Genomic DNA, 18,257 nt, shown 5'->3' with positions numbered 1-18,257 from the left:
GCAGTACGCCTGTAATATTCTACGACAGCAATGTTTTTACTGTAAAAATTACAAAGCAGCATGATCTATAGTGAAACATTTCAAAAACTGAAGTGTAATGGTATGTTATAGAAGTATAATTATGTTATAAAATTATTTTTAACAGGTTCAATCTGCATGTCCTCATCTACGTACCAAAGATTTAGTTCCTTTGCTTTGTTTTTTAGTTTTCTAGAATAACACAGTTCAGCTATCCTTTGCACCGGACAGTTACCAAAATGCTTAACTATTTAACATTTTAACAACTACCCCGAGAATGACCACTAGCTTGACCTAACCAGTTGCTAACATTGCCCTCAGCCACATAAACACCAGAAACCACACCACACAACATATAACTATTAAACCACGTCTAAATTAATCATTTGAAGTTACTAGTCTCTGTGCTTCTCCAGAGTCTCCAATCTCGTGGATTTTCCGCAATATCACTCTACAGTTTAAATCCTTTACATTGAATTTATGATAAATAGCAGGATGTGATGCTTGTCTTGATTTTGCTCAGATGAAGTATGGGGTAGTCTCAAGCAAGAGATTGTGATTTGAGACTAATGTACCTCAGGACAATGCTGTATTATACTATAAGAGTGTATAGAAACTTCCTGGTAATATTGATTTTCCTCAAAGGTATTAACAATATTCAGCTGGAGTTACAATAAACGGTACATTAATCAAAATTCTGTTTTTTTCAGGAACATATTATAGTACAGTTTAATACTCTAAGGGTGCTAAAAATAACTTATTTTGAAAATTAAAACAAAGCACCCTTATAAACAGTTATTCTTCATAATTCTAATTTTTAGTCATAATACATGATAAAGTCTTAAAATGATGGCTTTCTTTTTGGTTTAAATTTGCCTTTTATATTTTGATATAGGATAGATATATAAATATAGGGAAGGGTATTTTTAGGTTTTTAAACAAGGCTAGCTTACTAGACTTGGTTTGTCAGGGACATGCTCTAAAAACTCTGGAAATTGCATTTCCCATTTCTCTGAAGAAATTACAGAAGGTATGTCACTGGAGGATAATATGCTGTCTTAAGTGAATGAATATTTCTCCATGTATCTCCATATGGCTAGCTCCAGAACAAGTATCTCAAATAAACAGCTCTTCTTTTCTCTCTTTCCTGTTCCTTCACTCTGGCCAACTGCAGCAGATAGTTGCCTCCTTGAGTCTAGCTATGGGGGAGATTTCATTCCACTAAAAGGGAGTTTTTCATCCCCACTGTTGCCGAATGCTTGTTCATAGAGGATTGCTGGACTTCAATATGCAACACTATAAAACGCACCTTACTGATCTGAGCTATATTAACTGAGCTGAACTGAAAAGAAGCCCAGTCAGCAACCATAGACTTTCCAAAAGCTAAACCTAAAAATAAAACAACACACGCCACATTTTGGAATGAGAAGAGAAATATAGGTCTGCCAAGTAAAGCCATTTACTTGGCAGACCTATTTGGATCAACTTTCTGACTCTCTCAACACTAATTCTGGTCTCTTAGGTAAATACTGTGGATATAATTAGGTAAGCTTTGTCTAGGTTCACAATTCAGCTTATTGGACTTGCTATAATTAGACTCCTGGAAAGAGCTTTATCTAAGACAGTGAGCTTTACCTATGGTGGTTTACATTTCAGTGGAAGAGCAGAACAGTATAAATAGGACTGCCAGTTTTTCCTAAAGCTTCTGCCCAACTTCAGTAGCACCGTTTTGTGCTTCACCTTTTGTGGTGAGGCCAACTGATGCGCCACACCACCTCTTTTCCTTTTATTGTCTAAAAAAATAGTTTTAGTTGATCTGTCTTGTTACTCTATACTGTACAGTGAGTGTGAAACTTCTGGAAACAATTTGGAGGCAAACAAACAAACAAACAAACAAACAAACAAACAAACAAACAAACAAAACTTACAGAAACACCAAACATGTCCATGACGGTCTTATAGAAATCAGCTCAGTTCTTCTGTTATGCCTTGGGTATGGCGCCTCCTTACCTGAACTCTTTATCTGTTTTCTCCCCCCGAAAGCTAAATTGAAACAAGCACGGATTAACTCAATGTCATGGTAGCTTTGTCCCTGGGATAATGGGGGACAATGAGCTCTGCAGTGACAGCAGTAAATGATGCCAATTTTCTCCCAGAAAGAGAAAATGATAGAACAAGAATGGAGGGGAAGAGTTTGGGGAGATAGCTTAACACTCTAATCCAACGTTGTAAATCAGAATGCTTGCGGGCTTTGCTGAGTGTTTTTCCTGTAGAAGTGATTCATATCATCAAATCATTGCAATGTAAGCAGTACAAATGCTGGCTGAGGGTTTGTGACAGGATGGTTTTTAGAAGACTGGGTAAATGTCACATTTTGGAGAAAAGAAAATTTGACATTTTTCTTAAGGGAATGAAAAGGTTCAGTTTTCTCCTACTGGTAGCAGTGAACACTATGCATTATAATTCTCTATACTGTGAACTTCTGTTCCAAAGCTGTTCATATGTTTGGCTACCTTTGGCCTTTGTTACTCACTGACAGAAGACCCTTATCTGTAGCTAGCGCATCAAGGCTTCACTTGACTAGATAAAGGAATCCTTTGGACTTATTTGTGCAAAGCAAGCAGTATTTGATAGAATGTCAGGATTTGAAGCCTTGGTATGGAAACGCTTTAATGTATGACAGCTAATCTTTTTAGGCTAGTTCATTTAAATAGTGTATTTATGCTTGCTTTACTTTTATTACATTTCACAGAAAACCGAGTCAGCTGTATGTTTGTTCATTTTTCATTCTATAAAATGGAGGATAGTTCTTATCTATTATACAGTGATTTTTTTTCATTTTCATTTCTGGCTGCCCAGTACAACCTTTTAACATCTGAAGATATTACATTTTTTTAATACTGAAGTTACATTAAAGCTGTGTTTATTTCTGTTATTACTGCCAGTTACATTTCTGACTCGTGAAGCTCCTGTATAGTCTCATACCTTTTGACATATTGCTCAGCCTATTCAACATCATAGGAAATAATCTCTAAAAAAGATATTGGGAGACTTACTTATCGGGAAAATAGAGCTGCACACATATGCTCTGTGTTTTTTTTAAGTTAGCAACCACAATCTGCACACGGTCAATCCCTGACAGATGCCTGATAGCAGTTCAACATCCACACAAGGCTGACCGGGGAAGAGCTCCGCATGGACTCAGCAGGGGGATTTATATGATTTCTATCTCTGAGGTCTAAAAAGACATGATAACCTATTGATCTTAAACATCATGAGAAATGAAAAGAAGATTAACTGAAATGCTATGGATTATAAAAAAAAAACCCTCACAAAATATACACTGAGCACCAGAGAGAGAGAATTATACCTAGATTCAACAATCACTTCATTATAAGCAGTCATCCCATACTAGGTCAGGCCTGCCTTTGCTCTGAAAATAGCTTTCATTCCTTGGAGTCGTGGAGTCTGATGTTTTGGAAACCTCGCTTTAAGATTATGTGATGCTAACTATTCATGCTTATTTAAAAAGGGAGAGTGCTTCACATTCATGCTGCCAAGCTACCATTTTACCACATTCAAATTCAGACCTGCCAACTGGTGAGGTCCCTGACATCCACTGAACTGAAACCTGTCTAAAATTACTTTTGATTTATGATATGTTTTATTATCATGGTGGATGTTGTGAATGAAAGAAGGGTCTGGCAAAGGCTAAGGTGTGTTGTGCTTTCTGTGCACTCGTCACAATTGTGGTTATTTGGGTCATGGTATCCTTTCTACCCCACTTAATCTGGCCACTCTCCTCTGAACTTATTCATCAACAAGGAGCTGCAATCTGCAAACCAGCTGTTTGCTATGGGATCCCCACCATTCTGATAAAACTGAAAAAGCCCCCCAAAACCATTTCTCACACACACACACAACATTCCCCCTCCATCACATCATATACCATACATGATTCTGATCTGTATGCATAAAATTTCAGGCATTGCATTCTTGCCACAAGATTGGTGATTGGATTAATACCTGAATATTCAGGCAAAAAGGTATTACTTTTTAAAGTGTTCAGTAAGCACACTTTAGCTGCATTAAACAAAACAGCAACAAAAGCATATCCCCATCCATTAGTCTATTTCTTGTCTTTCTTTTTGTCTCAGTATAAATCTTTTTTCACCATCATAACCTTGCTAATGGTTCTGCCTTTAAGAGTTGGCAAATTCTTCCCGCAAAACTGAATGGGGCAGCAGATTAAATATCTAACCTGTGTCCTCCTGTCATTTTCAGTAATGAGAAGCGAAATGGAACCCGGGACCTCGTTCATCTATCTGAAAAATACATCACACACATTTGAGACACAATGTGTTACAGCTACACCAGAAACAAAAGCACAAAAGCCACCTAGCAAATCTACCCTTTACATATGCACAAGTAACCAGGTTACTCTGACAAATCAGGAGAAATTGAACAAACACTATATATTTCTGCAGTAGGTTAGTGTTTGGTGCCTCTCCCTCATCAAGCTTGTTTTGAAACTGTGGCTTTCTTACTTTAAGCAGGATATGTGCTGCTTCCTGATTCATTGAGCATGTGGTGGAGTGCCCTGTACTGCGAATACACTGTTTTTCTTTACAAATGTCTAAATATTGGAGTAAGAGATTTAGTACTACATGACCCCTGCACCCTAGCAGTGCAGCGTGGGGAAGCAAGTCACCTGATAATTTGTTTTGTGAGCTCCAGCTACTACAATATTCACTGCTCTTTGTGGATTTAGCCAACTGAGATCAACAAGATATAAGCAGATGGTACGTGAGCTATATGGCTGATTTCCAACCTGTAGCCACTAAAGCTAGTATAAAGGTACAAATTCAGTCAGTAAATCTAATCAACACCACAAACCTTAAAAATAAATCAATGCAACCAGTCCAAGACCTACTATGGATGTGGATGTGAATTGGTCAACACTTACTGCCCTGAAAACCAAGCACCCCAGCACCAAAGGTTTCTTGTCACCTACAGTACAGTGTAAAGGTCTAGCAAACAGAATGCTTTTATAGTGAAAAAAGGGGTGAATACCTTATTTGGAAAATTTGTTTGTGCTGCCATGGTGGAAATACATCCATCCATAATGAGTGAGAAAAAATTCAAAGAGTCTCCAGACATGCTTGGCAATGAAAAAAAGAAACTAGGAGACATCATGTCAAACAGCCAAGAATTACAGCTGTCATTGATGAGCTAGCTGATGAGCTACAAAAAACAGTGAATGTTTACTGTCAAAGAAAATTATTCAGATTGCTTCAACAGCCAGACAGAAGAATGTGTGAATCTGTGATTGACAGAAAAGATAAAACAGATATGGATTTCAGCAGATATGGTTTTACTTCTATGAGTTCAGTTAAATTAAATTTAATGATATAGGTCAAATTAACAACAACAATTCCCTCAAGGCACTTTATATTGTAAGCTAAAGACCTTACAATACTAGAAAGAAACCCAGACAATCACGCAATTCCCTTTTAACAGGAAGAAAACCATCGGTAAAAGCAGGGAAAGAGAGGGGCAGCAAGCTGCCTCAATTGGTTGACTGAGGGAAAAGAGAAGAGAACAGAGAGACGGGGCAAAATACAGACCGTGGCATAGAGAGGCAGAGTTTAATAATTACTAATGATTAAATACAGTAGTGCATAAACACACGAGGACTGAAATTGGGAGCTAGTTCCATAGTAGAGGGGCTCTATCTCCCATTCTATGTTTAGATACCTTAGCAACCATAAGTAAGACTGCAGTCTAAGGGCAAAGTGGTCTGTTAAGATACTGTGAGGATAAGATGTTTTAAGATAAGATGTGGGGGATGATTCTTAAGGACCTTGTATGTGAGGAAAGATTTAAATTGGAATCTCAATTAAACATGGAGACAATGAAGTGAAGCTAATATGGGAGAAATATACTTGCTATTTCTAGTCCCTGTCAGTACTCTCACTGCAGCATTCGGGATCAACTGAAGGCTTTTCGAGGAGCTTATAGCACAGCTTAATAATAATGAATTACAATAGTCCAACCTAAAATTAATAAATAGATGAACTAGTTTGCAATGGAAGCTTTGCATGTAATCATTAGCTAATATTCATGTCTGGCTCTCTTCCACAGTATGCCTTTTGTCCTGGGATCGTGTGATTGTTGGCATTTTCTCTGTATTATTCTAGGGTCTTTACCTTACAATATAAAGTAGCTTGAGGTGGTTGTGATTATGATTTGGTGCGATATAAATACAATTGAATTGACAGGAGGTCATCATGTGGTATTTAGTGCCAATTTAGCCTCTACATAAACTCCATCCTTATAGAACCACAAGCAAGTTTGGTGTTTTAAGCCTGCATTTGTGCATGGACACATACACAGTGCAACTGTGAAACTGTTGCTCACATGGTCATTTCTATAACATGAGCTAAAGGGGTCTTGATATTATTATTGCTTTGGCACATTGGAGTGTCATGTCAAAGTGTTTAACATGGCAAAATGATGCACAAAATGAAAGGTTTTTTTTTTGTTTGTTTCTTTTCCAGTTGAACTTTTACAAGTCTATTTTTTGTTGAAATTAAAACATTGAAGCACCCCAGAAACTCTATCATCAATTTGCACCTCCTGGGAAAATCAAAGCTCAGTTAACATTCTGTTTTTAAGTATTTTCAAAGTGGCTGAAATGGTGGAAAATATGAATACCTGAAGAAATACTGCCTATACAAAAAAATAAAAAAATAAAAATGTTGGAAGAGGCTACGAGGGAGATTAATAGAAACTGAATGCAAAGCAAAAGTGAACCTCAAAGAAGGATTAATTTGATGCAGAGCTCTGAGAGTTGGCAGGGTTCAAAAGTAAGTTTTTGTTGGTAACGTGTGGTTGTGGTGGGGAAATATTCTCTTCCTACTTTAAGTACAGAACTTAAGTAAACTAACAAGTTAGACTCTACCACTATAGCTTGAATGACTATACTTTCTTGTGCATTATATTTGTACTCACAGTAAAAGCATCTGTTGTGTGGTCAGGTCAGGTATCCAAACTCATATTGATTCATCTTTATTCATACAACCACTCTTCTATGTGGTTCTCAATCACATCTGCTGAGTCTGTTAGGTGACCTAAAACAGAAGGTGCATAACAAAAACCCCCACTGTTAGAAAAAGGCAGTTATGTTCATCTGGTCATACTAAAAGCAACAACAATAAAATAATAAAAATGCTGAATTAAGCAACAGTTTTTGTATCTGGCTCCAAAAGCACACGGTTATATTCAAAGTGCACTTTAGAGTGTAGGAGGGGCAGAAAAAAAGAAAAAAAAAAACCTTTTGCTTTCCGATTTGATGATTACATCACTCAAAGTGGGGTTTTTTTCAGTCTTTACAGTTAAGGGGAAATATATAAAGATGTATCTAAAAAGGTCAAACAGAGGCTGATTCAGGTCCAAGATGTTTTCAGATAAGGTTTCAGATGAGTCCTCCCTGACCAAATCTCTTAGCTTCATAAAGGGAGGAAATGTGAATGGTGGAATAATACAGCTCTTAATAATCTCCTCATTAAAATTCTGTGACCATGTCATAGCACATGTCCTCCCAGAGCCCACTGTAGCTTCTCATCCTAATGAGAGCAGATAAAAGCACAGAAAGTGAGGGAGAGAAAGGTAGACACAAGCCGGTTTCAGAGTGTTTATTTTGGCAAAAACTGTGTGTTCTGGCTTCAGGCTGCGTCAGGTGAGGTGAACGAAGCCCATTACAATTTCTACTGTTCTTGTAGAATAATTTGTCTCTGCAAAAACAAGGCTCCTCTAAAGATCTGCATCTGTCAAGCGCCCGTCTTTGCCAAATCAGACGGTTGGGGTAGAACAGTAAATGACACAAAATCTCACTGGATGAACCAGAAGGAGCTGCAGTCTTATGGCAGCGGACAAGACACACCAAATTAAATAGTGTCACTTCGATACTGGATAATAAGCACTGTGTCACAGTAGTCTAGCATAACAAAAAAGCAGATGGCTTGATCTCTGAAAATAGCCATTCTTTGCAGTATCTCCATTAAAAGCTGCCAGTAGCTCCAAAGCTTCTTTAAATGGTTTGCTCACATAAAATTATGGAAAAACAAATATATTCTCAATTCAGTGTAGCCATGTTGATACTTATGTTTTAGTCTGTTCACATTTTTTTATGTTTCTCCAAATGAACATAAAAATTTTTATTAGAAACCAGAAATGGATACCCTAGACAATCTGCAGAGTACACAGTCTGCAGTTTTCTGATCATTCTTAGCAGGAGAAAGTACTTCTAATGAGTTTGTCAGTGTCACTCAAGCTAATGGCTCATTGTGCTGCAATGTAAAACTATTACACATGTACCAATAGTAAATTAATTGTTTTGGCTTAATTCAAATGAACAAAGATACTTTAATATATCTACAAACACTGTCAATATGGGAAAAGATGAAATAAAGTTGGATTTAAACATCTAAGATGTCACCCGGTGCTCAGAATGGGGACACTGAAGTGGGGTCCTTATCCTTAGCACAGATAAACAGAGCGCAACTGATTAAATTTCTTCACCTCTATGTCATGGTCCATCTAGACTGTGGACACTGTTTCTGACACATTTTGCATCAAGTTTTTCAAATGATCGCTTTTTCAGTGCTGTAGGGATGATACATGTCCCCACTCACTCTAACGGTGAGGCAATTTCTGCCTCCATCCCAAATAATCTGGGACTCCATGATCAGAATTTTACCAATAATTCAGATCATCTGTGTTCCATTCAATCATAAACTATGATCTATTTAATGATAACTCATTTTAAGCCAATATGCTTTTTAAGAAAACTCAATGATAGGCATTGCAATTTTGGAATCTTTCTCCATGCACAGTGTCTGAATGTTGACTTAAGAATACTGAAACTCTTTCAGAAAATGTTGGGGTTTCTTTCCAGATTGTAGACACAGACTGAGAGTAATCAGGTGAGATTTGTATTTCCAAACATCACCAAACCTGTACACAAACCCATCAATATGTTCTCCATAATCTTTGGTGCATAGCTGCATGGATTTTCTCAGCACATCTTTCATTGTAGATTTGACACCACTGTTATGAGTGAATGGTGCAAAAGCTCATTTTAAATGCGATTTGTGCATCTCAAGTGTCCACAGTGAGACACATCTGAACAAATCCAATTGTAATCACATTTCAAACCACCTAACCACCAAACGTGGTTTGGGTCAAATGTGCAAAATGTGATTTCAAGTTGCTTTTTAGTGTATAGGCCTTTCTAAAATCAATCTGGATACGATCTTGATTTGTCCAAAGTAAGAAAGGCCTAAGTAATCATTTCCACCTTTATGCAATCATTGTTTATTCCAGTGACTGGAATCTGCCACACAGTGGAAATGTTGGCTGAATTCAGTACAAATAAGAACACAAGAACACACACAACAATAATTTTTGTAACGTGTATCTTGTAGCAATTAAGAAGTTTATACACTAAAGCACAGGTAAACGTCAATTTCTCACTTTTTTCCTACTAGCTGGAAATTAATGTTTGAGACAATATTTGCCATGCAAAATATAAAATTAACCTTTCAAGCTAACTCATCAACGACCACAACAGCATTGTTTATTATGAAACAACAAATTCATGGGAATGTTAAGCTGCAATTCCTAATAAAAACTACAATCAGTGAAAAAAAGAGAAAATAAACTTTTCCTTTAGAGGCAAAGTGTTATGTTGTTGTGTCAAGTGAGTTCTGCCTCTGTCACGGTGACAAGCAGCAGCATATCCTCCCAAAATCCCATTGACAAGCTCTTTCTGCAATGAGAGATGTTACTAAGCCACAGAGATTTCCCGACTCCCTTGGTTGAAGCGGTTAGGTGTTGCCAAGTACACCTCTGCTTTCATTCTGGCAAAACAATATACTTAATGAGATTCCAGAGCCTGCAAGCAGTGTTCTCCGTCTCTGCGTAAACCCACCTACGGCAGCCCAAGTGCCCATACTGGCTCGTGGTGGGCTTAACATTGTTCAAGTGCAAACAGGCATGGAGTTGTAAAAGTTCAACTGGAATTCAGACAGTTATGATTTCATGCTGTATAATTGAGGTGCTGCTGTTGGCATACATGTGGCGTAGGTCATCAACAGCTGTCACTCTGGATTATGGTTGATGTAAGAGAGTGAAACATGGCACACTGAAAAAAATATTATTCTTTTCCTTAATTTTTCTTTTTATTTCTCAGCACTTAAAAATTGCTAGAGTGGTACAATACCTCTGCTGTGGTGGTCACGTCCTTCATATAAAACAAGCTGCATTCAAGCAAATAAATATCAGATGCATTAGGAAAGGCAAGAGCTCATCCTGAGAACATCTGATTCAAAATAACTTTCATCATTCATTATGCATGGTCATTTATGCCAAATGATCAAAATGGATGGATAATACTATAATAAGAAATAAGAAATACTAAATAATATTCAAGAAATTGCTTGAAAAAAGAGTGTTCACTGTCAACCACAGATGTGTATCCACATCACAAATCTGCTTGTACAAGCCAACATTTGAGGAGAGAGGAAGTCCTGGAAGTTTCTATTGACCTTGTTTTGTCTTTTACAAAACAAGGTCAACCATATGCACATCTACATGCATTCTCCTTATTCCTGATGTATTGTCCTTTCAAATCACACCCAATCTCTTTCTGCAAAGAGGCTTGTCATCAAAGCGTTGCAGATAAGCTGAGTATTCCATGACTTTACCTCTCTGAAAGAATTTGCACATGACACCTGAGCTGCAAATGAGGTCTCTCATAGATGTGAAGTCAAAAAGAATGCCACACACGTCCCTCTGCCCTGCTGTTGGCATCGTTTTGATCCAAGCGCTGGGAGAAGGGCAGGGGTGGATGGTGGGGTTGTACCTATGAATGCTAATAAATTGTGTCTTCAAAGACGTAACACTCCTCTAAAGTCACCTTAAACTCTTATACGAACAATATGTGTAGACTCAAAAGTAGGCCTGAAGATTATTTTCCATAACGGAAAGTCATTTTTACTTTACGGCACACAGTCTTGAAAAAACAACAACAAACAAATCCTTCCATTCAACTAAATCATGAAAACATGACATGAGAGATGTATGGTAGAGTTGAGAATGAGTGAACCTTTAGAAAAAGTTACCAAACAAACATTTTGCAATGCTTTGCTTCCTCTCAACTTCATACACTCATATCCCAGCACGCAAGCTAGCACATTGTCTCACCCATTTAAATAGCTATTTTGTCATTGCCAGCACCCCAACTGTGCCATACATTATTAATAATATGCATCACTTGTCTCACTTCTTTCATACTGTATGGGCATGCGTTCAGTCTTACATTACATTAAATAAGCTCTCTGAACCTCCTCTTCATTGAACCTACTGTGGTTTTACAACACTGTAGGCTCAGTGCAGGGGAGGTTAGCTTGACCTGCTGTTGGTTCTATCTTTAGCTTCGCAGCACACAGCTTGCGGATTGCCACAGAGGGCCTTTTGGTTCATAATTCATGTATTTGAGCAAAATCAGCTTGAAAGGAATTAATGCTACCTTGGCTCCAACCAGCAACCATTTAATCATTATATACATGCTTAACTGTTGAAACCAGTCTTGCTGCTTGACCTCTCGGGAGAATACCAAGTGAGGATATGTGGAGAGTTGTGTTGTGAAGCAGCTTGGGTGGGGGATGGAGAGTGGTCACAACAAATTAGTGAAGAAAACGTATAAAATTAACTAGAAGCCTAGGCCAATAGCCTATTTTGGAATTTTTGAAGACAGTGATCCAAAGCTGCACCCGATTTTATAGAGGCTCATTTTTGCCCATAACCCACCACGCTAGCAGATCTCAGGGACTGCAGCTTTGTAGTTTTTTTTTTTTGCACAATTCCTTCCCCTTGGCAGAGGAATAATCAAACATGGATTTTCAAATAACAGCAGGATGGAGTAGCTTTAATGTAAAGTATGCCTGTCTGCTCTGATCTCATAATACCAATATTTTTACCCAAGCTTTACAAATGTAACTACTATATCCTATCCATATATGTTTATTATATGTTAATACCATATACTGCACATAATATGTGCAGCAAATACATTAAGCCTGTTGAACAGAACTCTATGACAGTGATGTTGATCTTGCAGCTCACTTGGTTTGTTGCATAGTAATCATATTCCTCATTTATGGTCTCAGTTGCAAGCTTAATGCTGAATGCAACATTAAAAAAATATGGTTCAATTAGAATCAAACACATGAAAGCTAATTCAGAGCATTGGGTGGATTCAGTATTTAACTTGTGATATCTTGTTTTGTTTTTTTAAGAAAGACTCAAACACAAAAGGCTTTAAACTGATATTAACTAAACTAATAACGACTTCAGGCTAAGTATGTCCATTTCTTTTATACAGTCTGTGTACATGGTGTGAAGGAAAGTGTAATACAGTGCATTGCACACTGTTTAACATCCCAACAGGCTGATGCAGAAATGAGATTGTGGTCTCATTTGCATGCGAGAGCTATGATGAAGCTGCATATAGTAATCGCCTGTGTAAACTAGCCCTCCAGTGCTGTACACAAGATGTATGCAAACAGCAATGACATGTTTTAAAATCCAAAATTCTTTCTTGCTGTAAAATGTGTTTAGGAAGAGTATTGAGAGGAGGCTTTTATAAAGACGCTGCACCTCCAGCTCCTGTTTTCATTTTTGGTGTCAGGTTAAAATGCACTTGCGTCTATTACACTCGATGTACTGTAAATGTTAAAATGTATTAGACCCAAAATGAACTCCCAACACAAGCTCATTTTATCTCCTGTCCTGTGCATTATCTACCCTGTTTACACTAGCTGGTATTAATTTGCATACAAAAACACCAACTGACTCATTCATTTTAAACAGCTTCTTCACACCAAGTTCTCGGTAAAAGAACGCTGGTCCGAGCTGATGGACACATTATGCATGTAGGCGCTGCAGCAGTGAAAGTGCTCTCCTTTGCCAGAGGGTCATTCCTGGAGGACAAAGGCTGGCATTTTCAAAGGTCAGCCCATACAGTATGAATACATGGGATCTCTCTTTCTAACCTCTGCTCGTGGCATGCAGTCTCTTTTGTTTCTTTTTCTTTTTGGCAAACAACCAATCGGTGAAAACGGCACTATTGTGTTGTTTTGACTCTTGCATTTTACGGTTTACAGAACATCCCTGAGGTATTGAAATGTACTCAGTGAATTATATGTCTGATAGCTTGTACCCTAAAAGCATCACTTGACAACCGCTTTTAAAACAGAGCTTGTTTAAAATAAACTAGGCTGTTTGAATGCCTTTCACACAGATGACGAATGCATACATTTGTCATCGAGACAGATTTTTAATTAACGTCAAGGCATTTTTATTAACAGCAAAAGCTTATTAACTGAAAGGCCATTTGTTGTCCATTAATAAAAACAGGGAATAATTAAGGTTAAGTCCTGTCAAATTTATGGATTAAATTTGAGTTGAGTAATGGGTTAGTTAAGTGTAAGTAGTTTTGTAGTCACGGCACTAACTTGTAGTTTCCAAAGCCCCAGGGTACTTTCAGTGCGACGGCCATACACTACATTTATCTTCTTGTCAGGGTTAATCACAGACAGTCAAGTGAAAAAAACAAAAATGTCTCATTTAACACTTCATCGGCAGAAAACATTTTCCCTATTCTCATATCTTTTGCATTTGAGTGCCATTTCTGTTTTTGTGCTTGTGAGTGTGTGTGTTTGTTAATCATGACTGAAAATATAGTAAGCATAATTTAAATCTTACTTTTGATTACCTCCAAGGCATAAGGTTTAATGCTTTAAAGTAGAGGTATGACAGTCGCTTCACAACTACAAGGTTTGGAGGTGTGAATGTTATAGAACGTTATGCCCTCTGACCTGGGTGGGTTTTCTCTGGGAGCTCTAATTTCCTCCCATATTAGGTTAAATGTTGGCTAGGAGAGTGAGGTGGTGAGCCATGGAAAGCATCAGACATGCAAACACATGCAAGTCAGTACTTATAACTTTTCTAACATGTTTTTTTTTTTTAACAAAAACAGCTTAGGTAAGTAAGATGCTTGTCTCCCCATTAATTTTTTTTTCAGTAATGTGTTCGGGACCATTCTCTAAAGAACCCAGCAAAAACCATATTTGAACTGTATAAGCTTGTTTGTTTTGCTTACACTGTACAGGATGATGTGCATTAAAGAAAAGTTTCTTCATATGAATCAAGTGAAAGTAACTGAAACGAAGATTTGGAAGCTCTGCCTCCTCTCTAGGATTCCTTTTACAAGTGTGATTTAGACACAAACAGTTAAAAAATTGATGTATGAAATATCTTTAAGTAAGTTTTTAAAAGGAAAATCATCCATTCATTATGCATAATTTCAGCGAGGATGAATGCTTTTACAAAAAAATAAATCCATTACCTGATTAGAAATACTTCACACGTATCAAATACAAATTAATATTCAAAGCAGAATATTTTTTAAGCATTTGCAAATATGCTTGGTTGAGGATCTTTAAGTACAATAATTCTGAAACTGCTTTATAATTTCAAACGCATTTGAAATGCTGTGTGTAAAGTCAAATTTTCCAGTGCTATTAATTCTGATAGTTATATTATGATTAAATTTAATAAATGGTTGCTTGGATCGAATCATCAAGTCATTAGGCCATTTCTTTGCTTTCATAATTCCCTCAGCTGTTGTAGCTTCACCTACATTTGTATCATAAAGGTTTGTAGCCACACTGGAGCTGGTCAATGTGCCTGCATTATGCTAATAAGCAACCTCTGTATGTCACATTCTTGCACTATTGTAGGCGTTAAATGTGTGTCAAACACTCAAGCGCTAAATCCTTTATGACTTATAAATGTCTAACAGCTATATACACATACATAGGTGTAGGTGTGCGTGTGTGTGCGTGTGTGTTAAAATAGATAATGGAGACAAGACTGATGGATCATGTGTCTTTGCTGCTCTGTCACTGAAACACACTCAGAGACTTTTGATTTGAGCAGACTGTGCTACTATGGCTGCACCTTTGATTGCTGTATCTAGTAATTAGCCTACCAGCATCGGGGTGGATGATGCCATCATCTACCTCCTGCACTGAGCTCTGACTCACCTGAAGAAGTCTGGAAGCACTGTGAAAATCATATTCTCTGATTTCTCCAGCGCTTATAACAGCATCCAAACTGGACTTCTGAGGGACAGAGCTGGAGCTGTCAGGAGTGGACTACCACCTGTCCCAGTGGATACTGGACTACCTCATTGGCCACCCACAGTATGTGAGGACACAGGGCTACGTCTCTGACAGGCTGGTCTGCAGTACCAGGGCCCCGCAGGGAACTGTGCTGGCACCATTCCTGTTCATCCATGTACACTGCAGACTTTTCTATCAACTCCCCAGGGTGCCATCTACAAAAGTTCTCTGATGACTCTGCCATAGTTGGCCTCATTACAGGTGAGAATGACTCAGAGTACACACAAGTGGATTCGGGACTTTGTGGACTGGTGTCAGTGGAACCATCTCCTGATCAACGCAGAGAAAAACCAAGGAGCCGGTGATGGATTTCCGGAGGCGCAGATCTACCACACCGACACCAGTGGAAATCCAGAGAACTGGCATTGAGATAGTGGACTCTTGTAAGTACCTGGGTGTTCACCTGAACAAAAAACTGGACTGGAGTCACAACACTGATGCTCTTTACAGGAAGGGTCAAAGCAGACTCTACCTGCTGAGGAAACTGAGATCTTTTTTGACTCTGTGGCGGTGTCAGCCATCTTCTATAGTGTTGTCTATTTGAACAGCAGCTTATCTAAAGCTAAGAGGAAGCAGTTGGATAAGCTCATCAGGAAGGCCAGCTCTGTCCTAGGATGGCCCCCCTGTCCTAGGATCCCTGCTGTTATTGACACGGTTTTTTCATTTTCTGTAAAAAGCCTGTTGTTTTGTTTAAGCACAAATATACAGCACATTGTGTACATTTGAAAAATATTATCCAACTGAGTTGCACATTTCTTTGAATCTGAGTATGCTATTTTTAATAACTGTACAGTATTTTTTTCTTATGTTGAAAATTGCCCTCACTTACTGTACAGTCACTATTTTATTTTTCTGTTCTTTACTTTTGTGTGAATCTGCACATCTACCTTTGACTTTGCTACTGGAACACTTGAATTTCCCCGATAAGGGACAATAAAGGATATTTCTATAAATAATATTTGTGCAACACAAACATTTTTATTTTTTTCTCCTCATTTTTGTGTTTTCAAGTTGTCTTATCAACATTTTTCATTGCATCCTTACAGGCTCAGGAGACTAAAGTGCTCATAAATGACAAATCTGTTTTATCGGTCAAGGTTTCTGGGGTATACAGCAGTGAAAGGTGTACTAAACTCAGGAACTGACATTGTTGATGTTGATATCAACATTACTTAACGATGTCACTTTTTCCAATAATTACAATTTTTTTAAGCATTTCCGCAGTCTAGAGAAAATACGGAGGCCAAACTTTTCTGTTTGCTTGTTTATATTATGTGACAGTAAATTGTTTTTGTCACCAAAGCCATTAGACTAGAGTATTATGAGTTTTTCAATTCCCAATACAATTTCATAAGACCACATATAGGACCGGGAATGTAACTGAGCACATTTACTCGGGAACTCAGATATAATGTACTTGTACTTTAGGTGTTTCCATGTTACACCACTTTCTGCTATAACTTTCAAATATTTTGAATTCAGTTATTGTACTTTGTCCTACATGTTATTTCTGTTAAAGTCTCAGTTATTTATTTTGCAGATTACTTGCAATATTATAGATAATACTAATGAACAATGTATACATAGTTAAAATCATTATCATCTACAACATTAAAGAGATATCTACAACCAAAAATTTATAATTATGATCCAGTAATGCCACGTATATAATTCTGAAAATTCCACATAGTAAGTAAATTAAATGTAAGTACCACGAATATATTTTTTCAATTTGCAACGGAAGAGAGATTCTTAAAGTTCCTTTGCCTGTGAAAGCAACTCACTCCCAAACAAACCATTTTTAAATAAGAAATGGAGAAATAGACTTCTGTACTAGAGTTACCCAATTTTTAAGTTTTAACTAATTAATTAATTAATTTGGGGGTGGGGGTGGGGGGGTGATGATCCCCTTATTTCTTTGCAATGTCTCTTGGTGACATTTCATTAATGGAAGTTTCGAGCAGTTTAATCAAGGAGTCACTTCTTTAATACCTTCTTAAGCCCCATTTGGACAGGATTCGCAATGCAGCAAGCGATGGGGAAGAACATACTCTGCTCTTCTTTTATATATTGCTTTGTCCTAGATGGAATCTTGCAGGAATCAAGGTCAGATGCTTCTATAAATTTACTTGATGAAATCGAGTAAAAAATAGATAAATAAATACTTCCTAGGGTCTTAGAATACTCAAGTCTAAACCTGAAATGCATATTAAAATGCTGTGTGATTGATACAGTATTCTAGTTTATTTTAAATAAATCTTAGAAGAAAGCTGCTGGAGAATCATCCTATTATCCTAGTGCTATCTGTATATAAAAAAAAATTACATCACAAAGAGAAACTCTACATCGTCTACTTTGCTGTTTGTTACAACGTAAATAGTATGGTCAAAGAAATTACCAGTACCAATGTGTAGAAACCTCATTTGATGAGCTTCTGCAGAGTTTTCCCATCTCCTGATGGCTTTCTATTTTTTTTCCAATAGTAAAATTATATAAGCTCTTTATGCTGGTGTTGCCAAGCTTCAGGAATTTTTTTAAGTTTAGCAAAATCATTCCACCTTATTCAGAAAAGTTACACTTCACACAGAGAAAAAAGAGGAGAAAGAATATGACTACTAAATGAGATCTAAATTAGTCTAGCAACTTGGGAATATTAAAATAATCCACCCTCTGCTAGAGAGATAAATCCACTCTGACTAAGCATTTGACATACAGTATTTAAACTCCTAATGATTAAATCAATCACAAAAAGGTGGACATGGAGCCCTATAAATAAACATATCTTTCTGTACCATAAAATCCTTTTAATACTCGTGGATTTACCCAGTGACCCCATGGAAAGCAGTCTTCTATACGTTGTTTAATCCTATTTATATTATAAAACTGCTAATGTAATAATAAATAATTGAGATCGCTGATAGGCTCAAT

The 18,257-nt window shown here is 37.3% G+C and overlaps 1 protein-coding gene across 4 annotated transcripts in view; it reads right to left on the bottom strand.

Annotated features, from left to right (window-relative positions):
* LOC134644456 (leucine-rich repeat and fibronectin type-III domain-containing protein 2) overlaps positions 1–18,257 on the bottom strand; it is a 136,483-nt gene that overhangs the window by 52,231 nt on the left and 65,995 nt on the right. For 2 of the 4 annotated variants that reach the window (XM_063497523.1, XM_063497524.1), the window contains one exon: positions 7,033–7,151. The exons of the other annotated variants lie outside the window; for them this stretch is intronic. The gene's annotated coding sequence lies outside the window, so the exon portion shown is untranslated. The remainder of the gene's footprint in view (positions 1–7,032; positions 7,152–18,257) is intronic. 4 annotated transcript variants of the gene reach the window in all.

The sequence above is a fragment of the Pelmatolapia mariae genome, linkage group LG16_19 (assembly GCF_036321145.2).
Source record: "Pelmatolapia mariae isolate MD_Pm_ZW linkage group LG16_19, Pm_UMD_F_2, whole genome shotgun sequence".
NCBI classification, from domain to species: Eukaryota; Metazoa; Chordata; class Actinopteri; order Cichliformes; family Cichlidae; genus Pelmatolapia; species Pelmatolapia mariae.
The sequence above is the reverse complement of the archived record's forward strand: the minus strand, read 5'-3'. Positions and strand labels throughout refer to the sequence as shown.